The 7752-nt window shown below is 36.3% G+C and overlaps 1 long non-coding RNA gene across 1 annotated transcript; it reads right to left on the bottom strand.

Moving 5' to 3' along the window:
• Window positions 1-3662: 3662 nt before the first annotated feature.
• On the bottom strand, window positions 3663-5506 carry LOC127129051 (uncharacterized). Its single transcript, XR_007806134.1, has 3 exons — window positions 5415-5506; window positions 4727-4858; window positions 3663-4665 (listed from the first exon to the last, which is right to left on the bottom strand). It is a non-coding gene; the product is annotated as an uncharacterized LOC127129051 (long non-coding RNA).
• Window positions 5507-7752: the final 2246 nt, after the last annotated feature.

The raw sequence follows: 7752 nt of genomic DNA on the forward strand, positions 1-7752 counted from the left end.
AGCGAAGCTTTTGAGACCCTGAAGAAGGAACTAGTGTTTGCTCCCATAGTAACTGCCCTTGATTGGTCTCTCCTTTTGGATATCATGTGTGATGCAAGTGATAATGCAGTGGGAACAATACTAGGACAATGAAAGGTGAAGCTCTTGAATGTGATTTACTATGCAAGCCACATGTTGAATCCCACTTAAATGAATTATACAACCACTGAAAAAGAGCTACTCGCGGTTGTTTATGCTTTTGACAAATTCAGATCTTACTTGTTAGGATCAAAGGTAATTGTTTATATTGACCATGCAACTTTAAAATATCTTTTTGCTAAACAGGAATTTAAACCACAGTTGCTGCGATGGATTCTACTTCTGCAAGAGTTTGATCTGGAAATCAGAGACAAAAAGGGGAGTGAAAATATTGTTGCTGATCACTTATCACGGATGTCTCCGATCCAAGAAATAGAAGAAAAACACCCAATCAGATATGAGTTCACCGACGAACATGTCCTAGCCGTTATTGGTGTCCCTTGGTTCGCTGATTACGTGAATTATTTGGTGGGTGGACGAATACCTGATGATTTTAATTCTAACAAAAAGAAAAAGTTTTTGCATGATTATAGGTTTTATATGTGGGATGATCTGTTCTTATACAAAAAAGGAATAGATGGGTTGGTTCAGAGATGTGTCCCAGAGGAAGAACAAAGGGACATCCTCAGAGCTTGTCATAACTCAGAATATGGAGGACACTTTAGTGGAGATAGAACAACAGAGAAAGTCCTCCAATCTAGGTTGTACTAGCCTACACTGTTAAAATATGCCCAAGGGATAGTAAAAGAATGTGACAGATGTCAGAGGATAGGTAACATTTCGAAGAGAAATCAGATGCCTCAAAATGCCATGTTAGAGGTAGAACTGTTCGATGTTTGAGGAATAGACTTTATGGGACCCTTTCCATTATCCTTTGGAAATCATTACATTCTGGTCATTGTTGACTATGTGTCAAAATGGGTAGAAGTTGTGGAATTACCCACAAATGATGCTAAATTGGTGGTCGATTTCCTAAAAAATTACATTTTCGCTCGGTTTGGGGTACCAAGGGCACTCATCAGTGACGAAGGTACCCATTTCCCGAACAAGCTGATGGAGAATCTGTTAAGAAAGTACAATGTCAAGCATAAAATTGCCACACCATATCATCCTCAGACAAGTGGACGGATTGAAGTATCGAATTGACAGATAAAGCAGATTTTGGAAAATACTGTCAATGCCTTGCGAAAGGATTGGTCGATCAAGTTGAAGGATGCACTATGGGCATACAGAACAACGTTCAAAATCCCCATAGGTGTGTCCCCTTACAAACTGGTTTACGGTAAAGCATGTCATTTGTCGCTCGAACTCGAGCACAAGACATTTTGGGCTACCAAATTCCTGAACTGTGACCTTTCCAAAGCGGGGAAATCCTGGATTCTTCAACTACAGGAGATAGAAGAAATAAGAAATTGAACGTACGAAAATGAAAAAATATGCAAAGAACAAAAAAAAACATGGCATGACCGACAGATTCAGAAAAAAGAACTTCAGGAAGGACCATTAGTGTTGTTATTTAATTCCAGGTTAAAGTTGTTCCCTGGAAAGCTGAGGTCCAGATGATCGGGGTCATTTGTGATTCACAAGGTATTCCCACATGGAGCCATTGAGCTTAAAAACCTAGCAAATAGAGACACTTTTAAAGTAAATGGATAGAGAGTAAAGCCATACCTCAAAGGGCAGGAAAATGGTCTGATAGAGAAGGTTTGTCTTACCTGAGAAGAGGGACGACCGTCGATCCATGCGACGTTAAACGAAGTGATTCGTGGGAGGCAACCCATGCAATTTTAATTCTAAATAGTATGCGTGTTGTTTGTTTTATTGTAGGTTTACACAGTGCTCTTCACAAGAAGGGAAAGACACTCAAATACATATAGAAGTCATAATGGATAGAAAAACCATATCTAAGGAAAAGAGAATGAAAAGCGTGAAAATAGAGCATAATAGCAGCATAACACGGTCGCCCGTGTCATCTAACACAACACGTGTTAGGGCTATGAAAAAAACTGAAAATTGAGAAGAAACAGTAGCCTGACACGACCGCCCATGTCAGCTGATACGACCCGTGTCAAGAGCACTGAAGGAAGACAAAAAATTGCCTCTTGGCAGTGGCCTGACACGGCCGCCCGTGTCATCTGACACGGCATGTGTCAGGAAGCCTGAAACCTTCGTCTTTCGACAGTGGCCTGACACGGCCGCCCGTGTCAGCTGACAGGGCCCGTGTCAGGCATACAGATTTGAATTTTTTTAAAAAATTTGAATTTTTTATGGGCCCACCAATCTGTATTACCCACTAACCACTCATTATTGTCATACCCCAAAATTAACTATACCCTTCACAAGTTCATCTAGGTCACTAACCCTAAGCATTTGCATATTCTGATAAGCATTCATCTCATCTACATATCCATTGTATCATAACACATTCCACTTGCATTTGAAAAAACATAAAATCATGTATTCAAGGGTTTTGATCACACAAGGCATGAATGAAGGTTAAGTCTCTAGGCTAGGGTTCATGTGATGGACATGGTTGTGTTGGAACTTTTCATCTTACAGGGAGCATAGTGGAAATCCTAATTCAGGGAGGTTGCATCTGATTCATTTGGTTCATTATAAAGGATTCAGTTGTTTGTTTAAGATTCATAGCTCTGATTCATTGGTTAAGATTTAATCAAGATGTTATAATTTGTTGCCTGATTGAGTATCAGTTGGATGGTTTGGCATGATTGAACTTTAAGTCTTGGAAATCGGCATGTTTTATTTGGTTTAAGAATATTGGGCTTTTCAGACATATCCACATTCAGTCATGGTGCATTCATGTTCATAGTTGGTCAAGACTTTGGTTTATGTTTCGTTCTTTGGATAATCGGTTCACAATAGTCCCAATTCATCTATGTGTTACATTGTCATCATGGTCCATTTTCGTTTTCCATCAAAAAATGCGCGTTTTTACATAAGTTGACGTTTGGTCAACTATTGACTTTTTGGTCAACCAGTTGACCAAAGTCAACCTTCTAACCAAAAACCATTTCTAATCATCTTCATATTCTAAAACCATTTTTAATCATCTTCATATTTTAAAACCATTTTTAATCATTTCCATAAGCCATTTGAAGTCATATCCATACATTCACCATTCAAAACCATGTTCATTAACCTATTTAGTTCTATACCAATTTCCATGTTACATGTTTTCACCCATTTAACCGTTAATCTAATTTCCATTTTAATACCAATTTCCATGTTACATGTTTTCACCCATTTAACGATTAATCTAATTTCCATTTTAAGCCATTGTTCATTTCAATCAATCCAAAGCCATGTTAAACCATTTTTTTAGGGCAAATTTCCATTAAACCAAATTCTATTCCAATCAAAATTTACAAACATCAATCATGTTCTTGCCAATTTCTAACATTTTAATTTCCAAAATACCTCCATCATAAACCAAGTTCCATACATTTATCATACACACATTCAACTTTCAATTTCATATTACAAATCATTCCTATTGAAATTATAATTTCAAAACCATAATGCATTTACAATTTCAATTCCAAAATTTCATTACAAGTCACCATTCCAAACTACATACAAATTCTATACATAATACATTGAACCAATTCTTTTCAATACATTCCATTTTTAATTTCCAATCATAAATAACAGTTTTCAATTCATGTCCATTCCAATTACAACCGAGTTCCTTCTACATTACAACAGTACAACATAAGCGAATCATGTGAAGCTAGCATTATGCCATGGAAGTTACAAAGTTCCTAAACAACAAGCATCATTTTATTGATCAATAACAATAAAAGGCCACAAGGTTTCTACAAATCAACTAGTTATTGTTGTTGCATATTGCTCTTGGATTTTAATATTTAAACAGGCGCCCACAAGATGTCCAATCGGTGTACTGTGTTGTTGTTTTCAACCTCCACGATAAGGCATATTAACATCTTGTCATCATGACCCCTACCTCCATTTCCCAACTTGAAGAGTCGTGAATGTATGCTTCCACGTGAGGCAACTTTGATTTAGAAACAACAGATTCTGTTAGCTTGTCAGCGTCCTTAGAGCATGTGCTTCATTGAGTGCTCCAGTAGTGAATCAATACTGCGCTTTGGAACCAAACCTCTCAGCTCCTTAATTCAATTTTGGATCAATTTCCGGTCTCTTGGCTGAGGTCTGCAACTTTCTCCAAGTCTGTCCAACATGACCACTGCAGTAGCATCAAACCACCTGCAACAATCCAAATAAAATCCTGCCACACCAGCCAAATACAAGCCAGACCTGCAAAGAACTGACAGAATGAGAACCAAAACTGGAAACACAACTGTCAAATAGAATTAATCAACCGCATAACCGAATTTTAACAAACTCGGTTCATCAAACTCCTCCTAAAACAATTCTAACAGAATTCAATGAACTGCCCTACCTGATTGAACCTCCGCCAAATTTCTTCATGTTTCAACCTGTAATCCAACAAACTTTTCATAACAGAATAACCACCTCCAACCGAATTGATAACAAATTCTCTCTAATCTTCAACAGAAACAAGGCCTTCATTTTTTCCTTTCTCTAACTGTTTTCAAAATAATAAAAGAGAGAAGGAGAGTTATACAACATTTTTTTTACATACCTTAGCTGTGATAACAGTACTCCTGGAACCTCTTCAAAAAACCCTTAACAAAACCTGAAAAAATGATCTTCCATTGGAACGATCCTCAAGAGGACGAATTATGAACCAACCTCACCGTCATTCAACAAACACCTGCATAAAAACCATCATAACATAATCGGTTCAGAATTTCAAAACTAAATTCAAAACCTCCCAACTGAATTTCTTCCGCAAAAACTGAATAACCGAATAATCGAACTTCTAACTGACTCTAACAACCTCATAACAGAAGGAAAACTTCCCTCATGATAACTAACTAATAACCGCTTCAAACTCTACAACCTTTTAACTGAACTTGACCCTCAACCACAACCTCCACAACATAAAACTCACTCCTTCAACCTACTGCATAAGAACAAGTCTTCCTCACCCTTCATCATCTCCTCTCAACTCGTTACTAACCAACCGAATTTCCAACCAAGAACCTGCAAAAAAAAGGCGGCTAACAGAATCGCAAATTTAGACCTCCATTCGCATAATTTCGAATTCATTCCACTCAGCCTCTTCATGTTGCAATCAGTCACAGTACTCTCAACAACAACTCGAGGATAACCAAAAAGAGAAGAAGCTAACGGAGAACTCATAGCCGGAAAAGATAAGAGAATCGGAAACAAAAATCAAAGAGGATAGAATCGAGAGAGGAGCTTACTCGTTCACGTCCTCTCTGGAGGAAAGGATTATGACACCTTCATCTTCATCTCTACGCGACGCATACGAACCAGACAACCGTTCTTTCTCCATTGTGAACAGTGGCGGAGCCAGATAAAAAAATTTGGGATGACCGCTAACGTAAAATAAAGATTATAAATAAAATGTAAATAGTATTTTAAATAAAACATTAAAGTTAAAATAAATACAAAGTTAATTACTAAAAATTTAATTTACATGACTTAAAACTACCTTAAAGTAATGCTTTACGCGTTCCGAGTGACTTGAAATCGTCAATAATTGACTCCGAACTAATGCTTGCACTAATCTCCCTTTCAATATATACTGTCATGCTATCTCCAAAAAAACTATCATCCATCTTGTTTCTCAACTTAGTCTTAATAATTTTCTCTGTTAAAAAAGACCTCTCAGTTGTGGCTGTAGAAATGAGAAGAGTCATGATAAGACGAATTAGTCTATCAATCAAGAAGTAAGTTTCAGTCTGTCCAGATGCAATCAAACATGAACATAGTTCTTGAATAGTTGATAAATTATTCAAGTTTGATGCTTGACGAGCAACAAATAGAAAATGTTGGAGTTGAAATTGCAAATTATTCTTCTCTTGATCACTAAAATCCATAGGATAATATTTTTCAACTAAAGAACAAATAGTATCAATGCTAAAAGCTTTATATCCATCCTTAGGAGATAAAGAACAAGAAAGAGTTAACAAATCCATTGCCTGCTCACTGAATCTGCTATTCAACTCTTATAATTGTTTGTCAATGGTAGTGAAAAAGATTTCAACTTTAAAGTAATGTTGAATTGTGACTTGATTCTCTTCAAGACGGGAGCGTCCAAATCTTGTTGTTGAATGAACATCATTAAGATCAGGAATCTCAATACCATGCTTTTCACAAAAAGATACCACTTTAGTAAACAATATATCACAACCATTTTCTCTCAAACCTTGAATAAGATGTTTTGTTGAACGAACCAAGTTCATAGCATTAACTACATCTTGATTTTTTTTTGTAAGGCTTGACAAAGCATATCTGTTATTCCCATGATTTCTTTCATCAAGTGAAAAATAAATATAAAATCAAATACCTTCAAGTAATTGTAACAACTATCTGCATCCCCACGTGTAGCATAACTCCCTTTATCTTTTGCAATTTTTTTAAAAACTAAACAAGTTGCTTCATACATGTTTATCAAACTAGAAATTGAATTGTAATGTGATCCCCAATGAGTATCTCCAGCTCGTTTCAATGTACCAACTTGATTTGCACCTTTACCAGTTACAATCTCATCAATCTCTAACAAATAAGCAATTTCTTCTAATTGGGCAACTTGTAACTCATCATGACGCTTTGTAGAAGAACAAACAACATTCACAACAAAGATCAGCTTCTCAAAAAATTTATGAACAGGTTTGACTTCTCTTGATGATGTAACTAATGCAAGTTGCAATCGATGAGCAAAACAATGAACATAGTATGCATAAGGACAATCCTTCATAAAGAGGGCTTGTAAACCATTCCATTCTCCTCTCATATTGCTAGAACCATCATACCCTTGGCCACGAATGTTAGAAACATCAAGGTTATGTCGAGAAAGTATATCACATATTGCTTCCTTAAGAGTTAAAGATGTGGTGTCTTTAACATGTGCCACATCAAAAAATATCTCTTGTATTAAACCAAGTTTATCAACAAATCTTAATACAAGAGCCATTTGTTCCTTTTTTGACTCATCACAAGCTTCATTAACAACGATACAAAATTTGGAATCACCAATTTCCTCACGAATACTCTTTTTCACCCTACTAGAAAGAATTTGCAAGAGCTCTTTTTGAATTTGATGTGAAGTATACTTGCAATTTTGTGGAGCATTTTCCAATACAACTTTTGCAACTTCATCATTGTAGGATGCTAAAAGTTTCAATAACTCAAGAAAGTTACCTTGATTTCTTGATTTGCTACTTTCGTCGTGACCCCTAAAAGCACAAGCTTGTAGTGTTAACCAACGAACAGTGTCAATTGAAGTCTTGAGTCGTAACCGATTATTCATTCTTTGACTTGAACTTTGCACTTGAATAACATTTCTAATATGACCATCTTGATTCAACAAGTCTTGACAAACTTTCATTGCATTGTTGTGTGGTGAGCAAGGATCCTTCCTTATGTGTTTAAGAAAGGAACAATGTGTTCCATTCCTAACTTTCTTCCAATTTCTAAAATCCATAGAAATAAAGACAAGTGATCTGGGACGTCCACTTAGTTTTTTGCTAAAAAGGTAATATGGTAAGCAATATGCGGCATCTTCAGATGGTGAAT

Source organism: Lathyrus oleraceus, chromosome 3 (assembly GCF_024323335.1).
Source record: "Lathyrus oleraceus cultivar Zhongwan6 chromosome 3, CAAS_Psat_ZW6_1.0, whole genome shotgun sequence".
Lineage (NCBI taxonomy): Eukaryota > Viridiplantae > Streptophyta > Magnoliopsida > Fabales > Fabaceae > Lathyrus > Lathyrus oleraceus.